General features: G+C 39.7%; 1 pseudogene; it reads left to right on the forward strand.

Moving 5' to 3' along the window:
• Positions 1 to 9,978: 9,978 nt before the first annotated feature.
• LOC26528490 lies at positions 9,979 to 11,300 on the forward strand (annotated as a pseudogene).
• The last annotated feature ends 4,737 nt before the right edge of the window (positions 11,301 to 16,037 follow it).

Below are 16,037 nucleotides of genomic sequence, written 5' to 3' on the forward strand. Positions count from 1 at the left end.
AAATATATTATTATGTATATTAAAATTATTATATAAATTATTATTTATTATTAATATCAAATATACTGTCATATTATATTGAATCTTAAATTTCTTAATCTCTTTCTTGAACTCGCCCAAAAGAGTATTCAGTCCTAGACTTGGGATTTATTAAAATTGAGCAGCTCAACAATGTTGAATGAAATATTACATCCGCTGCAAACAAAATGGAATGAATAGAATAGAATGTAACTCTTTTGTAAGCACTTCGTCCACTTTATATTGCTTATGATTTAAGGATTTTTCGCAAAAGGTGAACGAGTCAAGTAGGAGGAAGCACAACGGCAGCTGCAGCAGCAAATTGAAATAGCAAAATGTCAAATTGCAGCCAATAATTATGTTTAATAACCAGACCAGATGATGATAATGAGCGGTACGTGACCAGCCGTTGGGCTAACAAGAGACCAAAAGGGAACACAGCATCGAATCACAGCCTTGGGCTACAACAAAGAATGTGGCCCACCCATAGGCCGACTAACTGGATGGCTGGCTGGCTGAGGATTGCAGCTACCATTCCAATTGCATTGTCTGTCCGCCCGTGCCGTCCGTGGCAGAGTGTCGTTAACGGTGTTGGCTTTGGCTTTGGCTTTGGCTTTGGCAGGCAGGTAATGACTAACGACCCTTCGACTCTTCACCTGGACGGCCCGGCGCACAGGAAACACAGCGCCATAATAGCTACAACTACGGCAACCGCGCACAATGGGACGGAAGTTAGGCTCGGCGAGCAGTCAACGGATTCGCAGCCGTTGTCATAATCACGAGCCACGCCTATCGCCTAGCTGTGCCAAAGCCCCAGCGACGGGTATTATCAGCACCGTTCTCATTCGCATTCACAATGGCCGAACGGGCACACAAGGACACAAAAATGTTGCAACTGATTTAACTGAACAATTTGGTATTAAATGCGCCGTGCCACACTCAATGCAGATTGATCTCGTTAGCAGCGCTTTTGTATCACAAAGTACACTGCACAACAAAACAAGGGAAGAGAGCGCTAAATAATGATGCTCTCATGACGCCGGGTAAGTTGGGGTATATTGGTTTTATTCAAATATATGTAACAAGCAACAGGAGCACAGTTGACGCCATTATACATTATTATAATACCTATATAGGGTATATGTATACATACATACGTATACTAAAGCGAACATACTATACTAGCTATATGCGAACAGACAGAAGTTCAGACAGTTCAGACAGAAGACACTGGCTCGATCGAGTCGATTGTTTCTCTTATTGGAGAATATATATAGAATATATGCAGGACAGCTCTGATGAATGTAGTCTGAGCTTACTTCAATCTAATTCCAGTTAAAGTGTATTAAGGCTCTAGAGTGTTAGACATACCAATGAATCAGTTTAATTTTAATTATCTATAAATTAACAATAGTTGGGATTAGTCCGAGGAGGAGATATCATAAACAGCTCACATTTCGGAGCAGTGAGACATTGCCAAGGCACAAAGTGTGAATTGTTTTGTGTACTCATCAAAGTCCCTTCTCTATAATCAAAGTAGGCTACACAAACTTGAAACACTTACTACTTAGAACAGACTTGTAATTCCCAAGTTGTTATAGCTTTCACAGAGTGTCAAGGCATCGAGAACGAAGCAGTTGTCGGAGTTGAAGTTGCTCACAGAGCGACTTCTTCTTAATGAATTTTGAACAAATAATAAATACATCCACATTTCCAGTAGGGCATAGATTTTTGGTTATTTCATCTTTAGTCGGAGTTTTGGTAAGTAAACCGATAAAGGTGAAATAACCATTAAAATCAATACATAAGAAACTAGTGAGAGTGCTCTAGGTGAGACTGTTCGACTAGCAGATACTCTGTAGCGTGCAGTGAGCTGCTGTGCCACTCATTCTCAGGCTTTTTAATGGCGTTGATTTTCTGGTTATTTCATCTTTAGTCGGAGTTTTGGTAAGTAACCCCATAAAGGTGAAATAACCACTAAAATCAATACATATTAAACTAGTGAGAGCGAGTGCTCCAGGCTAGACTGCTCGACTAGCAGATACTCTGTAGCGTGCAGTGAGCTGCTGTGTCACTGTATTCTATGCACACATACAAACAATATGTGAATGAATGTGCATGTATGTGCAGACACACAGGAATACAGCAATACCCTGGGAACTCGTTATAGAGCAGCTAGGCTCTCTATAGGTTTACGAATAGGGATAATAAACTTGCTCATGATGAGTAAACTCCAACATGTATGCTTGCATATATTTTATTATCAGTATTACAGTCGGGTGCTACTGACTACACAATATTCCCTGCTTGCCTAAAAAGAGTCGATACTTTTTTGGTATGGGAGTAAGAGAGCAGTGAGAAGGGAGTATACACAAACGTATATATACCGAAAATCCATAGCAGCAAACTGGTTCGCATTCATAAGAGACGGGCGAGCATTGCATAGCCGCAATATACCCAGTTAACTTTGTGAATGAGTATTATAGACTAAAAATTTCAAAGATAAATAAATATCCTTCTGAAGTTTTTCAAGCATACTAAAAGTACCTTGGAAAGCCATTAATGAATCGAGTTGTAGCCACTATAAACTATTTTAAATATTTACTCTCAATGTATATTTACTTTTCAACATATTGAAACAATTTTTTCAAATTCCCAAATTTCAATTTAGATTATTTAGTTTCGCTCGATATTATTTGAAACTATGACAACATCTTTTGAAACCATAAATTATAAAAAAAAAAGGAAAAACTAATCCTTAGATTTGTTGCTTAGTGCTATCAGCGTGTGCTTAATAGACGTCAAGAGCTATTCATTTGGCAGCCAAATGTATAATTATGCCACATTATCCAAGCGGCCAGTGGACACATGAGAGTTAAATAATTTGTGTGACAAAAACACGCTGGACACAATATCTCTGTCACTACCACACCCTCTCTCCCTTCCCCTCTCTCTCTCTCTCTCTCTCTCTCTCTCTCTCTGTGATTGTATATGGTTGAAATTTATGCGCATATGTTAAGCATAACTCACAACTCATAACTTACAAAAATATGCAATCAAAATACATTAAAGCAGCTTAATAGACGTGCCACATGGGCTCGGGCTCAGGCTCGGGCTCGGACCCAGTGCACAGTGCACAGTGCGGGCCAGGTTGATTCATGGGCCTGCTGGTTGGCCCAAAGGATAACTGTACTTTGAATACTAACGCAATTTCCGCATTGCCTTACGAAAATTATCTCTTTGGGGAGTCCGAGCCGAACCATCGCCATGTTCCATTTGAGTTTTTCATTTATTAGTCAACAAACAAATGTCGTCCACAAATGTGAATAACACATTAGACAGCCAGACGAGACGGGGAGTGCCCGACTATGAGATAATACTGAGCTGCTAGTTAACTAATATTATGCGATATATTTTCCTTTTAGGAAACTCGGATTAGATGTAGTGAAAAATTAATTTAAATATCGATGTGAATCAAAATTCAGATTACGAGTACTCTGATCAATGATGATCAATCAATTATTGAGAAAAGAAATTCAGATAGAAAGTGAAATTTTTCTTTTTTTTTTTTTTTTTTTTTGTTTGTCTAAAAAAAAAAATAAATAAATAAATAAAATAAAAGTATTATTCTTTATTATTTATAAATTAATTTTTTTTTTTTTTTTATTACTCATTTGCTTTATATTTTGGGTACTGCTATTTTTATGAACACAACTGTATAACTATATATGCACAACTGAGCCATCACTTCGATGCGAAAATCCATTCCAGTTTTATATCATCGAATTGTATTCAAATTGATGTGCAGCTGACAAAGCGAACAATTCATAGTTTTGCATTACTTACATGTGCGTGTGTGCATGTGTGTGCGTGTGTGAATGTGTGAATATTAATAATATGTTTCAATAACACAACACGTAAGGTTTGGAATGTCACAGAGCCCCAAAGCCCATGGGCCAGCCAAATGCTGCTGCTCAAGGAAACAAAAACTCGCCTGGCTAAACGTGACAAAATACGGCACACCTACAAAAGGACCCCGAACACACACGCACACGCACACGCACACACATGTGCATATTTGAATACAGATACGCGCACTGAAGGGTACATGTATAGAATATGTGAACAACAACAACAACAACAACAACAACAACAACAACAACAATGGAAAAATAACAATATTATTGTAAGGCAGCAAAGCAAAAAATTCACTTATCTAGGGCTAATAAATGTCCACGATAATGTTGAACATTATGTATGTATGTGTGTGTGCATACATAAAAGCATAGACTCACTGGTGTGTGTGTGTGTGTGTGTGTGTGTGTGTGTGTGAAAATAATATGCATATATTAATATACACTAAAAATAATAAATAAGTGAAAGAAAAGGTTTCATTTTCTAATATTTAAATATTGTATATTAAATTTCTTTCTCAACTTATCAGAGATTTCTGATTGTATAGGAAACTCAGGAGCCTTAAGCAGAAATTGCTCTGTCTGTGATATAGCAATGTATTTATTTAATTAAATGTATTTATTTATTTAAATAATATATATACTTATATCTAGTTGCAAATAGAGCGCCCTATGTAGAGTTTATTTTGTTCGAAGATTCTTTTGGCTCTACTCAACTTAACTCAACTCGACTCAACTCATCTCAGCTCGACTCGACTCGACTCTAATTTAATTAATTACACTTGCCGTAGTGGAAGATAACACATGTAAAAACGGGCCAAACGAGCGCGCAATAAACTGATGTTGGCATATAATCAAAAACTGAAGCCGTCCGAAGGCTGTGCGCATGGACGTGGGCGCGAGGGGGACGGTGGGAGGGGACTGGTCTTATAGTTGAACTCCAACTAGTGTTGGTGCACGTGCTGTTTGCTGTGTGACTGCGACTAGTTTATGACATGGCCCAAGCTGGGGCTTGGGTTGGGCACTGAGTTGGCTGGCTGGCCGGCTGGCTGGCTGGCTGGCTGGGTTAGCTGGCAAACTCATCAATCTAATCCTCAGTTATTTCCGTGACATTTTCTTTGTTAACGCTGACACAGTCGGAGACAGGCGCAGAGCGTAACATCCGCACCCATTTAACTCTTACGGTCTTAGGAGCCAACGTGAAACACATTGAAACAGTTTCATTTACATTTCAGTTTAACGTCTGGACGGCAGAGGCCTCGGCCCGTCGCTCTTGCCACAGTTGCCACAGTTGCCGCAACGTTTCCGGTTTTATGTTACCACCTTGTAGCGCCATAAAAAAAATCAAATAAAAAAAATAACGGAGAGAGTCACAGAGAGAGAGAGAGAAAGAGAGAGAGAAATATGTCCACACTGTGGCCATGGGGCGCAAGTTGAGCCAAAGTCTCCGGGCAACCATCTCAGAACAATGCGAACATGCCGTCGCCCGGCAGCGCAGCCAACAGGATGTGCAGCCACAGGCTCTGACACCGACCCGTTGGCTTAGGTTAGGCTCCGCTGGGCGGGTGGCGCGGGGGGCATCGAGTGTCGGTTGTCGGCCACAAGTGGAATACCTGATTGCCTGATGACGGTGCTGTTGTTATTATGAGCCCTCAACGAACGCTCAAAATTGTTCCTTACTGGTTTCTCATTTGATTATAATTCATTTTTTGTGAATCCAATTAAATTATCGCCTAATAACAATACCCAGCAATATAGCTATCATTGGGTATCTAAAATCTGATTCATAGATCTATTTAATTCGGTAACCGATTCAAATTTTGCTAATCCACTTTGGTTATCACCCACTAAAAATGTGCAAATTTTTGGGTTACACTCTCTATAAGTCTAATGAATCAAAGTCAAATATATAGATTATAAATTTAATTTGAATTCCAAGTATAGCTTCATAGCTCTCCCCTAGACATTTCAGCTAACTATCACCGATTTATGTATTTCCATTAAATTTAGGCTTTCTATTTATAATTTACAGCTGCATTTTGCATTGACAATATAACAATAGCGTTAGCTTTACTTATCTCTTAAAGCATTCGACTAACTAGCCGCCTAATAAGATCTATTGATTACCTAATTATATGCTTGCCTCGTGTACTTAGGATAATTAGCAAAAGAGCCTTAAGTATGTATGTCTACTTTAACTACACACATATGTATATATATAGCATTCATGTGGTATACGTATATATATATATAGCTTTTATTGTGCTTGGCCCACAGAAGCAGGATTTATGCACATGTCAGCCATAGTACACGAGGCGTATACGCAACGCCGGTCAGCTTCAACTCCAGCTGGTCAGGCATATCCGGCCCCAACAGCAGCAGCTGATGCTATTTTCTTTTGAAAGCTAATGCTTGACACACATTTTTAACGCTCCGACAATTTTTGCTGTCATGCTTTCTACAATTTCCTTTCTGTTTTTTTTTTTTTTTTTTTTTTTTTTTTTGTACTCTTAGAAGGGGCGTATTAGTTTCATTGATAAATGGGACTAAATATCACGGAGAGAGTGTATGTATGAGAGAAACTGAGCAATATTTTATAACGATCTCCCATGATGTCACGATAGCAGTTTTATATAATATTAATACGAAAAGGGGCCGATAGTTGTCTAAATATACGACTCTAAACTGTGCCGATAGGCGTTTAGATGGGAGATAATCGTATCAATCTCTTTCATTTGTTCTCTCTCTCTCTCTCTCTCTCTCTCTCTCTCTCTCTCTCTATCACTTTCTATCATACATACACAATATTTAGATATTACCAAACTGAAATTCTGTATATATGTTCTATAGAATTCTATAGTAAAAATCGCTCAATGTGAGTAAAATGTGAACGTATTTAGAATATTTCTAAAGATTCAAATGACAAATCGGATTATATCATATATGTACGTTCCGTATAAATAATGGATTTTATATTATAACATGACTTCAGTATGAATAATTAGAGTAGAGTAGGGAAGAACGAAAATAAATATAAATCAGATATTTGATATATGATTGAATATTATATAAAACTTCCATATCAATAATTTTTTATAAATATATAACTCTCATATAAACGCTACTTGCCTCTATCAAAAGAGTGTTGGAGCTTTGGTGCGCATAAAAATTGACTTCTATAGACTTTTCGTTTTTCTTGTTTTGTATGCTGTTTTTTTTTTTTTTTTTTTCTTTTATATTTTCTTTCCTTTTTTTTTTTTGTATTTTTTCCGTTTTTTTACTGAGCTTGCAGGCCGCAGGGGCTGGGCCAAGTTGGTTGACGCCTGTGTGAGGCTTAAAAGCAAAGTTATGTCAGGCTCAACTCAAATGCATTGCATCAATTAAGTGCGGTGCGCACATGTAGACAGTAAAAAGTCATCGACTGGCAAATGGTCAATGGGACAATATTGGCACACCGCACCCAAGCACACACACACACACACGCACGCACACACGCACAGCTTGGGACTAAGCTGTAGCTTAGGCTGGACAGGATTATAAGCACACGCCACTCAGCCACTCAGCCACTCAATGCAATTGAATTGAAATCGAAATCTGGTCGCATGGAGGTAACTTAAGAGTCGCAACTATAGGTTAAGCTGGTTAGGTTTCTGTTCCTGTCTCTGTCTCCGTGTTCTCAGTCAGGGCTTTAGTTACGGGTACGGCTACGGTTTCTGGGCCTCTAGGCTCCATTGCCAATTTATATGCCAGACCCAAACAAAATAGTGCGGTCGCAATCAGCAAATGGCCAAAGCGAGCCGCTATAATTTTCTGGTCAAGTGCCACGAAAACAAAGCACGTGCGAACCGTGCCGAACGACCGTACGACCGAACGACCCGCATGTCCGAGCTCATTTGGGCGCCTTCAATCCATTGATAAATAATCGTGGACCCAAATCTCCAAAGAGCAGCAAGGCAAGCTATGTATGTATAGCTATGAATGTATGTACATACATACATATACAGCGAATGTATGTATATCGCATGATTGGGTCAAAGTCAATCAAAAATGTTAATTAATGTCTTACGCAATTTATGCTGATTGCAAAATATTGATAATTCAGAGTTGAGCTGAGCTGAATGGCAAGAAAAAGGGATGTGACAAGGACTTGAGCTGTTAGACAAATATATATAGAGTGACAACAGAGGGATGAGTGGAGTGAGAGTGAGAGGGGAGCTCGAGTAGACAGGTGACTGTGTCACAAAGGCTGGCAGCCCCCACCTCTACGCATATGTGACCAAAATTCAGAGGTGCAACCACAGCCACAGCCACAGCCACAGCCACAGTCACAGTCAGCACCACAGCTAGAACCGCAGGCGATGACGACTGATCTCCCTGGTGGCACTTGACTGAAGTGCGGCGCTTTGCCATTTACAGTTACAATAAAAACGAATTGTTAGAGGCCCACGCCGAATTGGCCAAAACGGATATGCATTTACTAATGTGCGCGTGTGTGTGCGCGTGTGTGTGCGCGTGTGTGTGTGTGTAGGTTCGAGTCTGTAACTGTTGAGGATTGATCTCGAAAAACTCATCATCAAGTGGGCATTTGAGCTAACGGTAAACACAGTCGTCGGCTGATCGCGCATTTGTCTCTAGAATAAGAAACCGAATGTTCTGGATTATGAAATAGACGCAAACATAGAAGCATAAGGAGACATCCAGAACATTCGATATGCAGTAGAAGTAGGTATATAAGCGTGCTGTAAGTCGAGCCAAAGTTCATTCAGTAAGTTCATTGTGTAAGATCAATGTCAGTGTGTCGGCTCGGTTAGTTAAGTTCAAATCGTCGCGGTACGTGAAGAAGTGTACTTGTTACTGAATATTGTGTTAAATAAACTTTTTGCGTTGCGCCTACATATACCGTGTTTCATTTAAGAAAAACCTTCAACAGGTTATGGGCCCAGACAGTGCTAAACGTGTAATGTAGTGTGAAATCGAGTGCAAGTACAAAAGTGAATTAGTGGCAAATTTGTAACTAAATAAAGACAATGAAAATGGAGCCATTAAATATGAGAATTGAACGATTACGCGACAAAGACAATTGGCATTTGTGGTGTTTTATGATTCGTACGCTATTGGAAGAAGACGACGATGTTCTTGCCGTTTGTGAAGGTAGTTTGACGTGTCCGACACAGGAGTCTGCAACATACGAGAGAGACTCGAAAAGGTTCTTGAAAGCTGATAAGACTGCAAGGAAAATAATTATTCATTCTATCGAGAGAAGACCGATGGAATTGATTGTGAGCTGCAAAACAGCAAGAGAAATGTGGATAAAATTGAACTCAGTGTATGATATGAAATCCGAAGAAAATTTATCGGCTATTCAGAAACAGTTTTTTGATTTCAAATGGATTGAAAGTGAGAGTGTGGACTACAATATTTCAAAGTTGGAAGTTTTGTGGAGCAAGATGAAAAATCTTGGAAGTGCTGTGCCTGAAACAATGTTAATGTCGCGAATCCTGTCATCTTTGCCTCAAAAGTTTAACTATTTTCATAGTGCGTGGGATTCGGTCGAAGACAGCAAAAGAACATTGAACAATTTGACGACTCGTTTAATGACAGAAGAAATGCGGTCAAAAAAACAAGAAGTGGTACCTGAAGAGTCAACAGCGTTAGTTGCCGACAACGGAAAAAATAAAAGAGAACATGAAAATAAGAAGAAAATTATGAAGTGCTATAACTGCGGCGTGATGGGACATCTGAAGAAGGACTGCTACAGGTGTTATATATGCAAGAAGAAAGGCCACAAGAGCAACACCTGTCACCAAAGGAGAAATGCAGGAAGTCAAGCGGAAAATAATCAAGGAGAATCGGGTGAATCATCGAGGAAAGGATTGATTGCGAGCAGGGACGGCAGAGAAGATGACGTGTGGGTGATCGACTCAGGAGCTTCTGATCACATGTCAAGGCGTCGAGATTGGTATTCTACTTATGAAGAATTTTTGGAGCCCCTGAGGATAGGCGTAGGTAACGTTCCAGCGCCACCGCCGCGGGTGCTCAGCGAAACGCAAAAAGCAAACGCTCAAGAAGCTCAAGTCACGACCACGCAGACGGCCCGACTGGTCCGAGATGATGAAGGAGGTGGAGAGCGGCAAGAAGCTGCGCCACGTGGCATGCAACGACAGATCTCAGCCCATATTGACATGCAAATCGATGACCAAAGTGGACGATAAATTCATCTATGAAACAGAGAAGGACAACTCGCACAACAAACTGCTCAAGCAAATCCAGGGCGGCGTTCGACTGAGGCCCACGCAGACAAACGATCGCAGCAAGCCCATATTGGAGGGTCTGCGCAAGTTCGGACGCCAGATGACCATCGAGGAGCAGCTGCACAAGTCCCTGTCCAAGGTCAATATGCTGAGCGAGGCGCCCAGCAGCCATGCGCTGAACAGTGCGAACAGTGGGTCGGCGAGTGGTGCGGGCAGCTCCAGGCCCAGCATTGTCTTGACCATGTCCATCGATGAGGAGAGTCCCGATGAACTGGACGATATCGACAAGTTGCGTGACGATTTGCAGAGCACCAAGCAGATGCTGGCGCTGGAGCTGCGCAACCGTGAGGCGCAGGAACGTGGGAACAAGAAGCTCTTGGCCAAAATACGTACGCTCGAGACGGAATTGGAGCGTGAGAAGTCGCGCGAAAAGAATCTGGAGTATGGCTCCAATGTTATTGTAGCCACCATGGACCTCACGCCCACATCCGAACAGACATATGTCAACTCACTGAAACGTGAAGTCGAGGACGATGATTACTACGGTGAGAAGGGGAGCAATCATAAGGGCGGCACATTTGATGGCTCGAGAAGACCGAGCGATCCACTTTTCGGACGCGACAGCTCACCCGAACTGGAGCTGGAGTTGAGCGAGAGCGATCCCGATCGATGCCGAGGACAAAGAAGAAGAGGAGGCAGCCGAAGAGGAACAGGAGGAGGAAGAGGAAGAGTCCGAGGAGGAGTCAGAAGAATCCGAATCAGAGGAGAGCGAAGCAGAACCGGACAGTGAATCCGAGGCAGAAGATGCTCCCAATTCCGCCAAGAAGAGCAACTTGGAGCCGCGCGTGAAGAAGCACGAGAGTCGCTTTGCAGCAATGAAGAAGTGCAATGTGCTGCTGCAGGCGAACGTGGATAATTTGCAGGACCAAATTCACAGGTGCGCTCCAGAGCTACCAATCTGCACTGAACTGGATGCGGTGATTGCCGATTTGGGTTTCTAGGCCCATGAGTCACAATATGAAGGAGATGTTGAGTTTTAGGGAGGGTGTTGAGGATTGATCTCGAAAAACTCATCATCAAGTGGGCATTTGAGCTAACGGTAAACACAGTCGTCGGCTGATCGCGCATTTGTCTCTAGAATAAGAAACCGAATGTTCTGGATTATGAAATAGACGCAAACATAGAAGCATAAGGAGACATCCAGAACATTCGATATGCAGTAGAAGTAGGTATATAAGCGTGCTGTAAGTCGAGCCAAAGTTCATTCAGTAAGTTCATTGTGTAAGATCAATGTCAGTGTGTCGGCTCGGTTAGTTAAGTTCAAATCGTCGCGGTACGTGAAGAAGTGTACTTGTTACTGAATATTGTGTTAAATAAACTTTTTGCGTTGCGCCTACATATACCGTGTTTCATTTAAGAAAAACCTTCAACAGTAACAATTCAATATTATAGAGTAGACTCTTCGTTTAGCTGAGTCTGTAATTTACCGAACTATTTAAATATATGTATAACGATTTTAGTATACCCATTAGAAATGAGTGCGCAGGGTATAATGAATTTCCGCTAAGGTCTGTAGTCGACAGAGGGCGGCAGAAGAGCATATATAAAGGATATTGGTTTTTGAAGAACATGAGTAAGATAAGTCGATGTAGTCGAGCTTTGTTGCTATTCTATAAAAGCTTGAGGATTGATAGCTTTCCATATATTTTCCTTCATAATATACATTTTTCTTATATACTACATGATTTTTAAAGCCTGATGCTACAACTTCAGCTGCTGATGGTTGTACAGATTTATTAAATTTTTACCCATTTACAAAATTCTATAATTTCAAGAAGATTTTTAGCATATAGTTTAATTTAAGATTGGTAATTTATTTCGATTTTTAATTTTCTTGCCCATATAACTAAGATTTCAAATAAATAGGACTGTTGCCGGTGATATATAATCACATTTTAAATCCATAATTACGCTCGAAAAATAGCATCGGGACTCTACATCTAGAGATAAAATATAATACAGCCATCAACACCAAATAATGTAAATATTATCCTTAAGTTCCTCACCCAAAAACAAAAATTGTCAACCAAATATAATCTCAACAAGAGAGTCGAAGGCCCAGCAGCCAGCACTCTATAATTAAGTTAGCTATATAATTTTACATTGTAAGTTAACTGTACATAAATAAATAAATAAAATAATACAACCATATAATCATCAATGCCGAATTCAGGGTCTCCCTAGTTGGGGATTTTTACTTATTTATTAACGGCAAAATGAAGAAAGACTGCATTAAACAAATGACTTATGTAGCTAGTTTATCAGTTGTTCCACGGATTTTCCCTTAAATTAGATGAGCGAATATTTGCAAAGTATTCGTCGCCAGGAATTTTCGCTACATTTCTGATACATATTTGTGACAATAAAGTAGATCCAGTGCTGTTCTGGCATTACTGAAGGTTACTTTAAATGATTTTCCCAGTGCTTCTTTGACATCGAATATATGAGTTTGTTCGACGAGTTTGGCTAATGGATGGAGTTGATTTCTAGCGTTGCTGTCAGCTGTGTCCACTTGACGCCATCTGGAATGTCCCTGACCCCAAATGCAAATGTAACGATTTATCACTATATCTGGATATATGTGTATATCTGTGTGTATGTGTGTGTGTATTTGTCTGTTTTGTATCTGTGCTTTTCCGTACGGTTTGAACTTGGGACTGACGCTTGAGTAGCTTTCAAGTTCGTGTTGTTTGTGCTGCTGTTCCAAAAATTTTCAAAAGTTTTGTCGCTTAACGCAATTTCCACTGGGCACACACAAACACAAACACACACTCACACATACACATACACATTTATATTTATCCTGTGAAATACACACAGCAACTGTGCACTTGTCTTGGTATGTCCGTGTTCTTTGCCTTTGGCGCGTGCTGTTGCCTCAATGCGCTTACCGCTGATCTAAATGCTTGGTAAAGTTGTCTGCATTTGTCTGCTGCCGTGTGGATAAAGTTTTAATAGTATAATTTGCCATATACACACGTACATACATACATGTCCATATACATGCGTGTATATGAACGCTTGTGTATTTGTGTAATCGTGCTCGAGCCCGAGCTACAAATATTTCTAGCCACAAATGGAAACAAATAAAAAATGTACGAAAATTGTCTCAACCATTTTGACCATTTGTATGTTTCTGGGCTCCTGTGTGCAACCGTTCCGGTTGTAACGGACTTCCTCGACAATTACACTTTAAGACCTTTGACCTGACATCTTAATCAAAAGCATTTACAAACATTAAAGTTATACTCTTTATCATAGTTTGCGGACCAAACGAATTACAGCATGGCAAGAGTGCTATAGACGCGAATATTCGACTATTACATACCCAGTAATTAGCATTCAACTCTCGTATTAGATAGTTAGTCTTCTAAAAAAAAAAAAAAAAAAAAAAAGAGATAAAAAATGAATATCAATATAATAATTAATAGTTGGCAAATAAATGTAAATTTTAATTTTAATAGAGTTTAACCTCTATAAAAGAAAAAGTTTTTAGAAAAAAAATATCCTAGGACATATGCATGTGTGTGTGTCTATTTATAGATTAACAATGCGAACGATTGATATTAGACACCAGACAAGAGGAAACATGAAAACAAACAAAAAATCAAAATACTCTTCATTCGTACCTGCAACAACAATAAAAACTGCAAGCACGCAATGCATGAAAGCAATAACTGTTAATAACAGATTAGCAAGAACAAAAACAAAAACAAAAAAATTCTTTTTCGTGCGCACACGGGATATGTGCGAGTCAACCACTCGCGGACAAACGGTTTGTTCATTTCTATGCTTCCTCCATTCGTCAACAGGGAATTGTAGTTGTAAATATATATGTACTTATGTATGTCCGTCTGTACGTCTGTGTATATAAGTACTTGTGTAGGTGCGTTGGTGTGCCTGTGTGTGGGTGTGTGCTTCTGTGTGGGTGTTGAGCGCGGCGAACTTTTAGCCTTGCCTATGGGGGTACAGGGCAATTCCCCAACTAGAGTTGAGAGCGTTTAAAAGCGCCAGCTGGTCAATTCTGGTTGAAGTCGAAAAACAATTCTTGCGGGGCCGTTGCCAGCAATTTAGTTACCCGTCCAACCGACCCGTGCCGTCCCCTTGGCAAATGGCCAATCTACGGTATCCATCAGTCACTCCCCTTCGGTTATATATATATTCGTTTGTTCATTATTCAAATTCTGTGTGTTTTTTGTTATTTTGTTGTACTTCTATCTTTTTTGGGACAACAACTCATTTAGGGCACTTGTCATTCTCTCCCATTGCCATGCCATTTGCATTTGATGCCATTCCCCACTGATTTGTTTTTCGTTACGCTTAATAAATTTTATTTCACTTGTTCGCTTCGTCCGTCTTTATTTATTAACGCCTTCGTCTTTGTTGATTTGTCCTTTTCTTTCAATTCAACTCAATTCACTGGATCACTAAGCACCCACACAAATGCGAAGTCAAAAACAAACTGTTCTCACAACATACTAAATTACTGCTTCAGGCCTCCACTCAACTTTGTATTGCTTTACTCTTTCTCTCAGCGATCCTAACGTGATCGAGCGAGAGGTTGGATGCTCTGATCGGTTCACACAATACAGCTGCTTCTTATGCTTACTCTCATTGCTCTCTCAAATGGATGCATGTATGCGTAAGCTCCAGCATTAGTGCAGTTTGCTCGTTGCCCTTTTGAGTCAAAAGGGATTTGTCACGCTCACACCATATTTTTAGTTTTTGCATGATCTCTTTTGGGAAAGGGCATCGACTCGTTGATGCACATGAAAATTAACTAACAGGATGGCCAAGCACGCACACTTATACTCATTCAATTGCGTATGTATTAGCATATACATATGTATCTATGTGTATAGCAAAATCCTGCAATTTGAAAGTAACCAATGCATAGCTTATGTTCATAAATGCACGCAATTAACGGCACTAATTAAATATTGATGAATTAACTTTAAAAGTGGATGGTGGGCCTCTGTGTCTGTGTGTGAGAGCTGTTTATTTTCATGATTTGGCATTTCTCTAGTTTATTTTATGCAATTTGCCTATGTAAATTATATTTGCGTAATTTCGCAAAGTATTGTCCCACCTCTGCCATGTGAATACAAGTGACTAAATTTATATATAATTGTATGTGAGTGAGTCTCTATATATATATATATATATATATATATATATATATATATATATATATATGTGTGTGTGTGTGTCTGTGCGGCTATCTGCTTGTATGCGCGAAATTATGCGCCATGCCGTGCATACAATTAAAATTGTGGTGTATTTATTCAGGCGTTTGCCTGCTCTCTCTACGCTCGCGTGTGTGTGCGTATGTTAGAGATGGTATCTGGCTGTGTGTGTACGTCTGTGTGCGTCTGCCTGCAGCGTAATGAATTCCACTTTATATTTCACGAGCAAGCGAGTCTTTATATGTATGTATATACATAAGTATGTATATATGTGTACAGATACTATTACATATTTTAACAGTAAAATCTCAAGAACTGACATTGGCTAGGCGAATATGGGTATAAAAGTAAGTGAATAACATGTAGCCCTTACTTACATATTTTAGATAATACATAAATCTTATGCACATATATACAAACGTATGTATGTATGTTAAGAGTAGCTATTCAAATTTCACTTATTTTTCAAGCATCAAATTGCAGTTATTTCAGAGGCTCCACTGTACATCGAGTACGTGTCATTTGATAGCAATTAAACGCTTCGAGTAGATTTCAAAATGCAATTCTTGCCAATTGACAGCATAAAGTAACAGAGGCAACGGCCAACT

This window comes from Drosophila mojavensis, unplaced genomic scaffold, assembly GCF_018153725.1.
Source record: "Drosophila mojavensis isolate 15081-1352.22 unplaced genomic scaffold, ASM1815372v1 contig_136, whole genome shotgun sequence".
Taxonomy (NCBI): Eukaryota; Metazoa; Arthropoda; class Insecta; order Diptera; family Drosophilidae; genus Drosophila; species Drosophila mojavensis.